This window comes from Perognathus longimembris, chromosome 9 (assembly GCF_023159225.1).
Source record: "Perognathus longimembris pacificus isolate PPM17 chromosome 9, ASM2315922v1, whole genome shotgun sequence".
NCBI classification, from domain to species: Eukaryota; Metazoa; Chordata; class Mammalia; order Rodentia; family Heteromyidae; genus Perognathus; species Perognathus longimembris.
Window position 1 is genome coordinate 23,598,774 of NC_063169.1, and position 14,706 is coordinate 23,613,479.

The 14,706-nt window shown below is 34.8% G+C and overlaps 1 pseudogene; it reads left to right on the top strand.

Annotated features, from left to right (window-relative positions):
- Nucleotides 1-1,572: 1,572 nt before the first annotated feature.
- Nucleotides 1,573-14,491, top strand: LOC125357553 (annotated as a pseudogene).
- The last annotated feature ends 215 nt before the right edge of the window (nucleotides 14,492-14,706 follow it).

Consider the following 14,706-nt stretch of genomic DNA (forward strand, 5'->3'; position numbering starts at 1 on the left):
AGAACTAAATATTTTTTCCTGCAGAGTCCTTTAAAGTCCTGCAAATTTTCCAAATAAAAAAATGAATACCATATAGTGAGTTGAATCATACACACACACACACACACATATAACAAGGTAAGACAGAACAAATATTGATCTTTGTATATAATAAAAAACTCGATTTGTAATCACCTCAACAAATACAAAATTAATATGCTAGAGCATGGCCTTCATCTAGTTACACATGTTCAAAATTTTTTCATATGTTTTTCATAAAATCAAAATGATACTATTAATAGTACCTTGAAAAAAAATTTGGTTTGATAGGGAAATGTTCTTTCCCAAAATATAAGGTTTGAATAAGAAAAGAGATAGGAGATAAGAATGAGAATGAGAAAAAATATATAGTTGCCTTTACAAATTATTTTCTCTTTAGTTACATTACTATCACATTTTTCAAATAGCAATATTTCCGTAAGTATTTATTAAGCAAAATTAAAACCACAACTGCTGGGGCTGGGGATATGGCCTAGTGGCAAGAGTGCTTGCCCCATATACATGAGGCCCTGGGTTCAATTCCCCAGCACCACATATATAGAAAATGGCCAAAAGTGGTGCTGTGACTCAAGTGGCAGAGTGCTAGCCTTGAGCAAAAAGAAGCCAGGGACAGTGCTCAGGCCCTGAGTCCAAGTCCCAGGACTGGACAAAAAAAAAAAAAAAAAAAAAAAAAAAAAATATATATATATATATATATATATATATATATATATATATGCCACAACTGCTTAGTATATTATAGAGTTTTATTTTTCATCAGTGTTATAGTCAAATCCAATATAATATATCTAATTTATGAAATCTCTGGAGTATAATGTAGTAAATTTAAAACCAATTGCTATATATTTTAATAATACTAGGTACTTATGGAGTAAAAATAATCTTTTTGTATTAGTATATTTATTTTATTGTAAGCTGAGATCTTCCTTTTATAGCATATATATCTTTTCACTTTGTGCTATATAACTTATGAACATTTTTGTTTGTAATGACCCTATCTACATGTTTAATTAAGATTATCTCACATTTCAGTCTTATACTTCATCTTCATATATTCAACATGGTACTTAACCATTTCAATTGCTTAACCATCCACAAGAATCCTGTACAAACGAATAAATCCTTTGTATCATCCATGCTGGTTTACTTGACTGAATATTGACTGAGCCATCCACATAAGAACATTAGTAATGAGTACAGGAAATTTAAAAATGGACAGGTATGGTGTCAGACACCTATAATTCCAGCCACTCTAGAAGAAGGATGAGGATGGTTGAAATTTAAGGCTAGTTTAAGCAAAAAAAAAAAAAAAGGTAGCTATGCTTCCATCTCTATAAACCAGCAAGCTATAGGGAAGAAAAAAGATGAAAACTTAATGGAAAATTAACTAAATATAACTAAAATATAACTAAATAACTAAGTGTGTTGAAGTGTGACTTATGGGGTAAACCTACTTCTTAGCAAGGGAAAGACTGTGAGTTCAAACAAACAATTCACTGTGCCTAAACCTAGTTAATTCCTAATCACGCTCCCATGTATTGTGCCTCCTTTTATTCTCAGTTGAAATGCCCACAATTGGAGACCACCCCCCAAAGACCACCGAGAAGCCGATTCCGATGCAAAACCGAAGAGTTGTTTATTAGCAAGCTCGAGCTGGGACCTACGCCCACAAGGACACAGACAGCCAAGATGGACAAAGGCCCCAAGCACAGATTACACTGGGTTTTTATAGTAAACAAGTCTAGGGGATTTCCAGTTAAAAAAGATATGTAATTGGCGAACCTTTAGTGTGTTATCTATTCCTGTTTAGCTGGGGCACTGTCACTTAAGAGCAAGACAGTCAAAGTTTGCAAAAGACATGTGGGGTTAGCCTTCACCTGTTATCCACCTCGGGACGGGACTGTTAGTAGAGGGTGTTGCAAGGGACTTTTGGCGCCAGTACCCTCCTGCTATGTATACATTAGTTACTTATTGGGGCAGTAACTTTTCAGGGGCTTGATTGCCTGGAGGAGCACCTGGTACTTCAAATATTTGTCTGCTGATCTTCCAGTACACAGCACAATTATCAAATAAGGCAGTGAAGCATCTTACAAACAATGGCTAAAGCATCCTAACTTTAACTGGCTTCTGGTCAAAAGAAGTTTCTCTGGCTACCTTGATTATTTTAGACTGCATTTTTTTTCAGGCTTCATACTGATATGTTCTACAGTTATTCCAGAAAGCTTCAGAGCCCCGTTAGGCCCAAGCTACAATATAGAGGTGCACCGGCTGCTCAGGCTCCTCACAGTCACAACCATAAATATGCTCTCAGTGGGACCCTGACTATTTTCTCACTCTGTTGACTCTAGAAAGCTATTAACTGATCAGTGTGTCTTCATTCCTTCTTAGACCTACCTGTTCATCTAGAATACAAGGTGGATTTCTTTTTCTCTAGAGCATAAACCAGTTAAAGTCATGTTGTGCTAAATTGTAATCAATGGCTTTCTAAGGTGAAGCCAAATCCTGAGCTTCATTCAACTTCATTTGTAATCTGCATTCTTCCTTTTCTTATTTCTTATTGAATCTATTCTACTCTTCCATACCTGATGAAGTCCTGCTCATCTTTAAGGCCTATTTCACAGGTTTTCTGAATTTGATTGGATTCTTCTCTTCCTATTTTCTCCCCTAGCCAAGATTGCATGCCAACCTGAGGCTTACACTCTAAATTTTTATAGCTTCTCAATATTAGTTCAATATGAGAATTAAATGCTGCGAATTCTATTATGTATATCCCTATAGAATTTAGATGTGATGCCAGATGTATATATGTTGCTTATTTTCTGATTCCAAGTGCTGAGTATAGTGTCAGGAATTAAGGAGTAAAATGGATATTGTTGAAAAAATAAGTGTGTTTCAATGTATTTGTGGCTTGCCTATGTCCTAGCAGTGCATAACATATTTTGCTTGCATTATCTAATTTTATACAGCTTTTCAGATGAAAATACCTAGACTCTTTGGAATCATGTGATTTGCCCACAAAGATCACTCAGCTACTCTCTAATACACAATTCATTGACTTCATTACTAATTGTAGATAAGAAATATGTTCATTCACAAATGTAAAATGGGGGGCTGGGGATCTGGCTCAGCGGAAGAGTGCCTGCCTGGCAAGCGGGCCCGGGGTTCGGTTCTCGGCTCTGGTAAAAAAAAAAAAAAACAACAAAACTACAAAACACAAATGTAAAATGGTATCATATATAAACTCTGCAACCCCAAAATTTGAAGACTCTCATATACTTCAAAAAGCCATAAGTATCTCATAGTATCATAAAGGAATTAATTGTTTGGCATTGTTGATTGTATTTTCAATACTTAATGACATTTATTTTTCTTCAGCTCTAAGATAAAATAAGCAAATATCCTACAAAATAAAAATAGTCGACAGGTATCTGAGTTGCCTTATGACCACCAGTACACAAGTAGAAAGTATAATTGATCATGAACAATTCAGAGTGAAAAATAAATTAGTAAAAAGTAAATAACTCAAGAAAACCTCAGTATTCATTTTTACTTTCCATGATTGCATTCAAAAATGAATTATTGTTTAAAAATTTGAATTTTAATTGCCTGAATCTTTTTATCTGTGGGAAAACACAATGTTCTTAAAAATAATTATAATATTATGGTTAATAAGAGACCTGGTTAAAAAAAATAGTCACTAAGAAAACATGTAAAGTCAGTGTATGACACCTATTCAAGCAAGAAACTAACCTTGTTTTTTAATTTTTTTTAATTTTATAAAAGTATTATAGCATTTATCAATTTAAAAAGCCAAATATTGTAATTATTTAGCCCTTTAAAATATTCTGATGAAATTAAAGCACTTTTGGAATGTGGTCATCTGAGTGTATGGAATTCTATAGATTTCTACTAATCAATTAAGAGTTATACATTTAATTATATTTTAGGTAGGAGTGATTTGCTTTTCTTATGAAAATCTATGTATGAGCAATCAAAACATAAAATATGTTTTATTATGGAATTGTTTAATTCATGAAAATAATACTTATAAATTCATATGGTTATTCATGTTTTTGTCTTGAAGTGATACTTGTTTATATTTTTGACATGTATAATTACAGTATTTCTATTTTCTGGATTCTAGTGTTTCTTCACAGAATGCCCTTCTCCCTTCTTTTCTTGTCTCACCCTGAGAAGATTTTGGCTAATTGTTTTTTTAAGAGATTATGGTTAAGAATAAAAATGTCCTTTACAATTGATTCCTATGAATATCTCAATAATTTTCTTTAGAAAATATTTTCTTTGAACTTCTAATTATATCTTAGAAATTAGCCCAATTGCAATCCATGATAAGGATCTGATCCTAGCTAGAGCAATCATATTTTTTCCCCTGAGAATTAGCAATAGATGTACAAAGTCAAGCCTCATCCAAAACAGCCCAATTACCTTTGTGAAAATAATGATCTTTAAGGCGCTATATAGGGAGAGCCATGATGGACCAGTTATGAAAGAGTTGTGACACAACAACACAACACACAACAACACAAAACAGAAAATAACTTCATAAGATATCATGAATATTTTTATGCATTTGTGTAACAATTTTCTGTTTAAATTGTGCACGTGTATGTGTTTTTGTGCTGCTTCAGTTCAATGATTAGTGAAAGTTATTTTGTATGTCCCTGTGTTCATAAACTCTGGTGTTCATTCTTTGTCTTATTCCCTAAAGCTAATTATTTTGTTTATCTATATATAATTCCAACTAAACTTTTCATTAGATATATTAATATGTTTGTTTCCTTTCCGTTATTGTATTGGCTTATTCTTATGTAGACAGTGGCATTAGCTCTTTTACTACAAAGGCATGGCTTAGAACTTTTGTCACAAATACTTATTTATTGACTTAATTATAAGAAATAGTTGACAACCAATGGGTCTATGAGTATACTTTATGGAATTTGAAGACTGATAGGCAATGCAAAGGAAAAATTAGGTATGTTAAATCCTAGTTCATAGCCTAATTCACCAATCTTTATTTCATTTTAAGCCTCTAATCTCCATGACTTGTACTCAAGTGAATAAATTATGAATATTTTGAATTAAAGGTTGAACTAATAATTAAAAATTAATGTAGTGAAAATAACTTTTAACATATTCATTAAGTAATACTACAGGAATTTGGAATTTTGTCTATTAAAGCAGTCCTTGGGAGCCAGGCATCAGTGACTGATAGCTGCAATCTGCACACTTGGAAACTGATAATGTGACGATCGTGGGTCTAGGCTTGCCCTGGTAGAAAAATCTGTGAAACTCCATCTGCACGGGGGAAATTGGATATGGTGGTGCACACAGGTATGACAGCAAAGTGGAAATAGCTGTACAAATGTGCCAAGACATGAAGCAAGACCCTATTCTAAAACTAAATAGTGAAATACCAGAGTAATGGTTCCTGTAGTAGAACATCAATGTAACAGTCTCAAAGCCCTGAGTTCAAATACCAGTACTTCCAATGATTAGAACAATGATATTGGTCAAGAGGCATTGTACCCTTAAGCTGACATGTCGAATTGTACAGCTCCTTGTACAACTACTTGAAGATTAAAAAAAGATATAATTAAAAAATCCCAATACTGCCATAAATGTCTTGTAATGTTGTAATGTTTACAGATAGACTTATGTTTCAGTGTACTTTCAACTACCCGCAGAGATATAATCAAAACTTCTATGTTCACTAATACAGGTTGGATGAATGTTGAAATAAAACAGTCAACTCCTACTACCTACAATTTTATGGCTGAAATTCATGAAATAACATCCAACACCAATATTTTTTTCAAAACATATAAACTAAAATAATTCAATTCTTTACCTATGCTTTTGCTAGAATTTAAACCAATTTCATATCTTTTTGGTATATTTGAAATCATTACTCGTTTAATCCTTCTATTTTCATCAACTCATAAGCATTGTTTTAGAAAAGCTTTAAATTATATATGTGTGTATGTGTGTTTGTATATTTTTATAGTTGTGTGAATACAAATTGAGGCTGGAGCATATTTGTTTTGCATATTTGGGGAGGAATCAAGAGGTAGGGAATAGTTGAATGCACAGGGAAGAAAGAAAGTAGGGAGTAGTTGATGAAAGATGATTTTCAAGGATTTGGGAATTAACTAAAATTTATAAGAAATAATTAACTTTCAGGACTGGAGTATTTCATACAGCTGAGCCTAATTGTCAGTGATGGAGAAAGGGGAGATGTGGAGATCATTAGCTTAAAAGTAGGATTTTTACTACAATTTGAAATATTGAATTTTGTTTTCTCCATGAAATACAGGAAAGGGAATGTAAGTATGTCTCCATATTATATTGCTATTTAAAAAGCTGGAACACATTAATGTTTCAAGGGCACATCAAAAAGAATGCATCAGAAAATCCCCCTAAAGTATTCAATCCTGGTGAAAATGCCTTTTTAACTAATTCACAAAATTATGATAGGCTACAACATATGTTAACATTTCATTTAATTCATCTTTGTATAATCTTAAATGCTTCTTAATCTGGATACATCCTTATAGCATTCAACCTTCACTGATATCTAGACTCTCAAAACTGCAGAAATGGTAGCTCTTTTCCTTAACAATTGCTAGTACACCTAATTCATCCTCATTCATTTTTATCCAGAGCTCTTCATCTAGGTCTTATGGCAATCATTGTTTCTTTCCAAGGGAAAGGATGGTCACAATTCTTAATATTGTATATTTTAATATATTCCATGTGTATATATTTATGTATGTGTGTCTGTGTGTGCATCTCTACACATGTGTTTATATAAGAATCCATTTCAATTTTTATTTTTAAGTACAATTTTATTTTCATGTCATGTGCTTAGCATTAATCACATGGTGAGTTTTCCAAGCAATTATTAAATAAATGAAAATAAATTTATTTTTTAGGTCTAATGTAGTGTGGAGGGCCTAAAAAGATACACATTATTCTAAAAGGGTGCTGCCTAGTATACAATTTTTCAATAATATTTACTGAATTAATGAGTATGCTACATTAAACATGTGACAGAAAGTTATTATAAGCTAATAGATAACCTTACTTATTGGCAAAGTAAGGAACTAGTTTCTGTTATGTTATTGAAGTAAAAACAAGGAGCCATTTTCTTCTTTATAAGTCTTCTAGGTTGAAACTCCTTATCCCACTAAATAGTGATACACATTATTGCTCAATTTTTTTTAATAACTTTTGAGTCCCATTAAGTCCATTTGAAAATGATGACAAGCATGTATCAAATGGATTAAGCTTGTTAAAGTAGAATGGAGATGAAGTCGTTCTTCAAATACCATGTCCCTCCATTTCGCAGTGTTGTTTTGGAGTGGTGCCCTTGGAAAGCACATTGTTCCTGCCTTTTAAAATAGTTCTCACTTTCAGTACCTTCAAGATGAAAGCTACCTCATGGGTGCCTGTGAAGATGATGGGCCCCCTTTATTTCACCACTGTGTGTCCCAATAGGGGAGCATTACACATAGAGAGTTACTTATAAGGAGATACCATAGGATCCGCAGAATCAACTGAGATTGGTTATAATTTTTAGCTACCTTCTAGCTTATAGTATCCACATTCTTTCTCCCAGTATCCTCAAAGCATGGCCCCAAATTACTTGATATCCACCAACTTTGAAATTCTTGTTTCCTTTGACCTTTTGGGGAACAAAATAACAGAGAATTATGTTGCCTTACTTGCCCTCAATGGACTTAGAACTCTCTCTTCTTAGTTCTCCAAATATATGAAAACCAGAAATTAAATTGTCAAGCAAATAAAAGCAGAGGTAAAGTTCAATTGAGGTATTTTTAGAAATAAAACCATCCTTGGCATGTGTAGAAAACAATATTACGTGGCTTACATATCAAACAAGACATCCTACCACCTATTTAATGGGGTTGAGATTTATTCATTTTTAGCATTTAAAGCCATGTGTATAAATGTCAAATGAAAAAAACCTTGACTTCACGAACCTCTCTTTTTAATGTTTAATTCCATCTCTATTTTAAAGGAAATTCAATTTAAGAGAATTATATCCATATGATTCTGCTTCATTTATATTTAACTGATCAATGTGTTGTTTTACAAGGCCTGTTTGATGTTAGGAAAGCAAAGTGAGTCACTTTCCCCCTCAGGCTTTTGAAACACAATTTTTTCCCCTTAGACGTATTTTGCAGTTTACAAAGCCCAACTACCGCAGACTGAATTTGGTTTACAATTCCAAGCACTCAAGCACAGCATAGTATCCAAAAGGATACTGGAATTCAATAAAGCACGATTTAATGTAATGGTTTCTCATATATTTTTGATAATTTATTTTTTAATTACAAAACCAATTTATTAAGAGAAAGGAACATCTTGTTGAAGGAGAGGGAACAAAAAATGATAAATAATTAGATGAGAGAATTTTGAAAAGTTGGTGTGTTTGACTTTCTAATATAGTCCTTCCATAAAGAGGAAACATGTTGCACTGAGAAAAATATGGGCTTTGCAGTACTTCTGTGCCATTTTAATTTAGTAAACATATCATTTCAGAAAAGTCATATTTGTTTCCATACTTAAACACGAAGATAATATCACTAATGTCAAGTGAGCTCAGAATGAGATCAGGTCTTTACCCATGTCGATCTTTTCCTCTTAGTTTTCCTTTGATTTAGCCTTACTCTTTTCTTTTGGAGCCTTAGAGATTTTTCCCAGTTTACATACTTCAAGGAACATTTCTGGAAAAATTTCCACCTTTCTTATGGGAGGCAAGAGATAAGACTTTTCCAAAATCAACAACACATTTTCATAATGTATTGTGAATAGTTAAGTTAACATCTGTAAATTATCATCTTCCTTCATTGACTTTGATATCAGACTGTTTTGCTAATAAACCTCAATGCTACTAATAACAACTCTTCAATCAATTTCTGTATACTTATTTCCCAGTACCTATTTCTTCTACACTTTTATTTGTTCAGCAATTTATCACTGTTTTGAATGCAGAATACATTATGCAAGCACACACACACACACACACACACGCACAAAATGTATAAAAGTACACTTTTAAACTAAGACCTAACATGCACATAGAAGGCTTTGAAAAAATGAACCATTTTACAGAAAGGGACCCAAACCGAGCTTTTTTTGAAAGCCAATATAAATTGCTTATCTTCATAATTATGAACTAGAGCAAGAAGCTAAACAAGAATTTCCTTATTCCTTGAGGACATTTATTCTTTTATGTACCTTGCTAAAATGCATTTTTAAACTCTCTTCTACTGCTTTCCTTATTCTTATTCCCTAGCAATATTGTTTTACCCTTTCTTGTCTCTCAGTGACTGATGAAAGGTACTCATATGTATTTAGAATAAGAAATTTATAAGAAGCAATTATGCTATTTCCAATTGTTACTTTGTAGTAGGATGTAAGTTAGGATGTCTAAATACAGTTGGATCTCTGTATTAAGCAAACTTAAACATAGGATTAGATTAATTAATGTTCTCATTTTCTAATTTAAAATATAGTAAACAGCTTGTTTGTGTAGCTATGTATTTCTCTTAGTCATTAAGTTACAGATTCCAGATGTTCTCATTATTGTAATTAGGCTACATAAATGAGTAAACTAATATATTAGAAGTATGGAAAGAGATTATTTCAATTAGTTGAGAAAAACTTGGAAGAAAACTCTAATAAAGATGAGGAGCAACACCAACAAAACCAAAATACTATTGAAGTACGTGCCATTAAGAAAAATTGAGACATTATTATTTTGTTTGAAATTTCTTTTTAACAATGTTTGCTTAATTGACCAGAAAGGGTCTTAATTGTGTTGGGTAAGAGTCATGTTCTAAGTTTCTAGTGCTGGAATGAAAATAATTGATTCAATTCCTTCACCCCAAACAATAGGTCTGACTTTCAGCAAGCAATTGATTGTACCAGGGTACATTTGTTGCTTCCAGCCTTAAGACAGTATGTGGTTAGACTTAGCCTGACTACAATCAGCCATGAATCTCTGTAACTATGAAATATAAATTCTCTTCATAAATAATTCTCTACTGGAGAGATACTCTTAAATTGATTTCTTATTATTTTGGTTAGATGTCATGTTATATTTTTTTTCAAATTTTTATTATCAAACTGATGTACAGAAAGGTTACAGTTTCATACGTTAGGCGTTGGATACATTTCTTGTACTGTTTGTTACCTTGTCCCTTATACCCCCTCCCTCCCCCCCTTTCCGTTCCTCCCCCCCCCCCCAGGTGTTCAGTTCACTTACACCAAACAGTTTTGCTTTTGTAGTTGTTTCTCTTTTTTTACCCTGTGTCTCTCAAATTTGGTATTCCCTTTCAATTTCCTACTTCCAATACCAGTAAACACGGTTTCCAATATACTCAGATAAGATTACAGAGATAGTGTAGGTACAACCACAGGAAGGTGATACAAGAACATCATCAATAATAGAAGCTACAGATACACATAGGACGTTGAAAGTAGTTACAACTGTGATATAACAATTGTTTCCATAACATGGAGTTCATTTCAGTTAGCATCATCTTATGTGTTCATAAGGTTATAGCTATTGAGCCTTGTGATGCTCTGCTATGACTTGCCTAAACCTGTACTAATTATTCCCAATAAGGGAGACCATAGAGTCCATGTTTCTTTGGGTCTGGCTCACTTCACTTAGTATAACTTTTTCCAAGTCCTTCCATTTCCTTACAAATGGGACAATGTCATTCTTTCTGATAGAGGCATAAAATTCCATTGTGTATATGTACCACATTTTCCTGATCCATTCGTCTACTGAGGGGCATCTGGGTTGGTTCCAGATTCTCACTATGACAAATTGTGCCGCGATTAACATTGTTGTGCTGGTGGCATTACTGTGATTTTGTTTGTGGTCTTTTGTATAGATACCCAAAAGTGGGGCTGCTGGGTCATAGGGGAGTTCTATATTTAGCCTTCTGAGGAATCTCCATACTGCTTGCCAGAGTGGCTGAACCAGTTTACATTCCCACCTATAAACAATAATTTTACACTATTTTACCTCCCAAACCAGATTTCTTTAAATTTCATTCTTTTGTTTGTTTCTTTCCCTTTTTCTTTTTCCTATGGGCCAGTCCTGGGCTTGAACTCAGGGCCTGCTCTCTGACTCTGAGTTTGGAGCTCAAGGCTAATGCTCTACGGCTCCAGGGATAACTATATGAATTTTCCTGCTCAGATTGTCTTTGAACTAGGATACTCAGATCTCAGCTTCTGCAATAATGACCTATGAGAACCCTGCGTATATTTCATTCTTGATATCATTTGAGCACTGAAATATATATTTAAAATTCAAAGTAATGACAATCTTCCTTTCATTGGACATACAATTAATTTCCTAAGTTTAAGTTCTTGGTTTGGTCACACACATCTTAACAATTTTCTTTTTATTTCTGCTTCCTGTTAGACTTATGGTTTCCCATGAAATATAATAACAAAGACAGTGGAGGTTTGTCCAGAAGTATCTCAAATAGAAAAATGTTTTTGAGATTGACTAAAATTTCCATCTAATTTCCATCTTGACAACTTTTATTATGTTCTTCTTTCCACTTGTCAGAACTTGTATCCTCTTAGCTGCTTACTTCCTACCCATTCATTCTGCACTATGGCTTCTTAAATTGCACAACTTTACATTTGAGTCTCAAGATACCATTTCAGCACCACTGACTTCCTTTCCACTTTTTGCTTAGTTTGTTTTTGCTTGTAAATACATTCAGTATGAACTTAATATAGTTGCATCTCATCTCAGCCCAGCAAAATTGAAGTTTACTATTTGTCTGGAGTTCCTTAACTGGTCTCATCATGATTAAGATTCTCTTCTTATTTAATGCCCTCCTAACAGTATATTTGTCATTAGAATTTCTCTTTCTCAATTCTACTTTTAGAATCCTAACCAGTAATATTCTCTTCATCCTGCTTTCCCAAGATGAATCATAGAAAAAAACTTACATTCTGTTCATATACTCCATAAATTCTACAGTGGGCAGGCTCAGGAAGGAGGCTCACAAGTTTTAGCTCAGGCCAGGCTTACATAGCTAAGTTACTCAGGGAGATTATGTCTCAGAAAACAAATCACATCGAAACAAAACCAACAAAACAATTTAAATACAAGGAATTGGCATGTTGCACAATGGTACAATATTAGTGTGAGATGTTCCAGGTCCTGGATTCAATTCTCTTCACAGCAAATTCAAAAGAAATATAAAGAAACTTCATGAAAGAAGCAGTGCTCAAACTAAATTAAAAATAATAAAACTTTTAAAATTACATCTTTAATAAAAAAAGGAAAAGGAAAGATAAATAGCTCTATCCAAATCTTATTTAGGTGGGCTTCTATGAGAACTTTGTGTTGTGCCTTAAACACTGAAAATCTTACTAGGTGTGTTTATGGGATCGCTTCCTGACTTGAAATACCACAAGCAATATAAGATTCAGCTTGAAGTTTTATTCAATGGCTCAAGGAGTTTTACCTAGCTTGTTCACAGAACCTGATACATCATAAACTTTTTTTTAATAAACTTATTTTTTAACAAGGTTTCTCTTCTGTGTTCTATTTCTCAGTGACTATCTACAATGGTTTGGGTTATAACTCTGGGAATATGCTTTGAGCATAAAAAGCAGTCAATTGCAACATTTTACATATCTAGTTTTCTCGAAAGCTCTTGGATATATCCAGTTCTTCCATTCCGAATTCTTCATTCTTTACATTCCTTATTGCAGTTTTCCTCATGAGAAATTATTATTTTATGTCAATGTCCTTGAAAATTCTAGTTACAATGTAAACAACCAGAGAGCAAGATTCTTTTTCTTTATTGCCAAAGTGAAGTACAAAGGGGTTACAGTTTAATATGTAAGGCAGTGAGTGCATTTCTTTTCCAACTTGTTATCTTCTCCCTCATTTTTACCCCGCCTCCCCTCTCCCCATTTCCCTCTCGCCACCAGGAGTTCTACAATTGGTTTACACCAATTTGTTTGTAAGTTTGTAAGTATTGCTGTTGCATTGGTTAGTCTTTATCCTTTGTCTCTCGATTTTGAGATACCCTTTCCCTTCCCTAGTTCCAATACACATTTATACAATATCCAGGGTACAATATCCAGTTACAATGATATCAGAGGTAAAACCACGGGAAGAGAATATAAAAAAAAATAGAAGGTCACAGTTTCGCATGTCATGTTGAAAATAACTACAACAGTGATATATCCCTTGCTTCCATAACTTGAAGTTCATTTCTCTTAGCATCATCTTCTGTGTTCATATGTACGTAGCTCTTGAGCTATTGTGCTCTCCTGCTAGGTCTATTCCTGCTGATCATTTTCAAATTGTATTGCTTTTTTAAAAGGTATCAATAGAGGAGCTTCCGGCTGGGCACCGCAGAGCCTTGCTGGAGTGCAGGAGGCCGGGCTTGGCTGCCCGCGCGCCACATGGCATTGGCCAGCTGGCGCCAGCGCGCCGCTCCTGCGGGTGCCTTGGTCAGATTCTTTGACTGCCACTCCCGCCAGTGCGGGCCTCAAGACGCTGCTTCCGGTGCCATCTTCTGAAGATGTTTCTATTCCCGAAAAATCCAAGCTTAAATTTGTTGAAAGGGCACCACTTGTTCCAAAAGTAAGAAGAGAACCTAGAAACTTCAAAGATATTCGGGGACCTTTCACTGAGGCTACTGAATTCACAGAAGGCAATTTTGCGATTTTGGCACTGGGAGGTGGTTACCTCCGTTGGGGCCATTTTGAAATGATGCGCCTCACCATCAACCGCTCTATGGACCCAAAGAACATGTTTGCTATCTGGCGAGTCCCAGCCCTGTTCAAGCCAATCACCCCAAAAGTGTCGGGCAGCGCATGGGTGGGAGGCAAAGGTGCCATTGATCACTAAGTGACCCCCTTGAAGGCTGGCCGCCTCATAGTAGAGATGGGGGGAGGGGGGCGCTGTGAATTCGAAGAGGTGCAAGGTTTCCTGAACCAGGTTGCCTACAAGTTACCCTTCCCAGCGAAGGCCGTGAGCCACCAGACTCTGGAGAGGATGCAGGAACTGCAAAAGGAAAAAGAAGAAAACAACCAAAACCCCTGGACCTTTGAGCGCATCGTCACCGCCAACATGATGGGCATCGGGAAAGTGTTAAACCCATATGACCTAACCCAGGAGGGGCGTTACTGGGGCAAGTTCTACCTGCCCAAACGCATTTAGCAAGAGCACCACAATGCTGTGCTAGCTGCCCAGAGAAGGAGTCTGAGTTCTTACAGCCTGCCCTCAGCATCTTGGGGTGCCACAAATGTGGTTTTCTTTTGGGGGAGGTACTCAGAGTCTCTTGCTTCCTAGGCAGAGGCTCTACCACAGCGCCAAGCCTCCTACATTTTTTATTAAAATTTGAATATTGCCTTGGGGTCTAACCACTCACTAGTTGTTTACCCTTCAGAAATGGAGAATAATTGGTGAAAGCTCTTGATTCTTCTGGGTTATAAAATAAATGTCTTCAGGGCTGAAACAGATGTTTTCATCTTGTACCTTTGACAACATGCAGAGCATTTTATGTGTGCACCTTTCAGGAGCTAGCTTCTAGGATATTGTACTAGTTACAAACACATTTTGGTGAA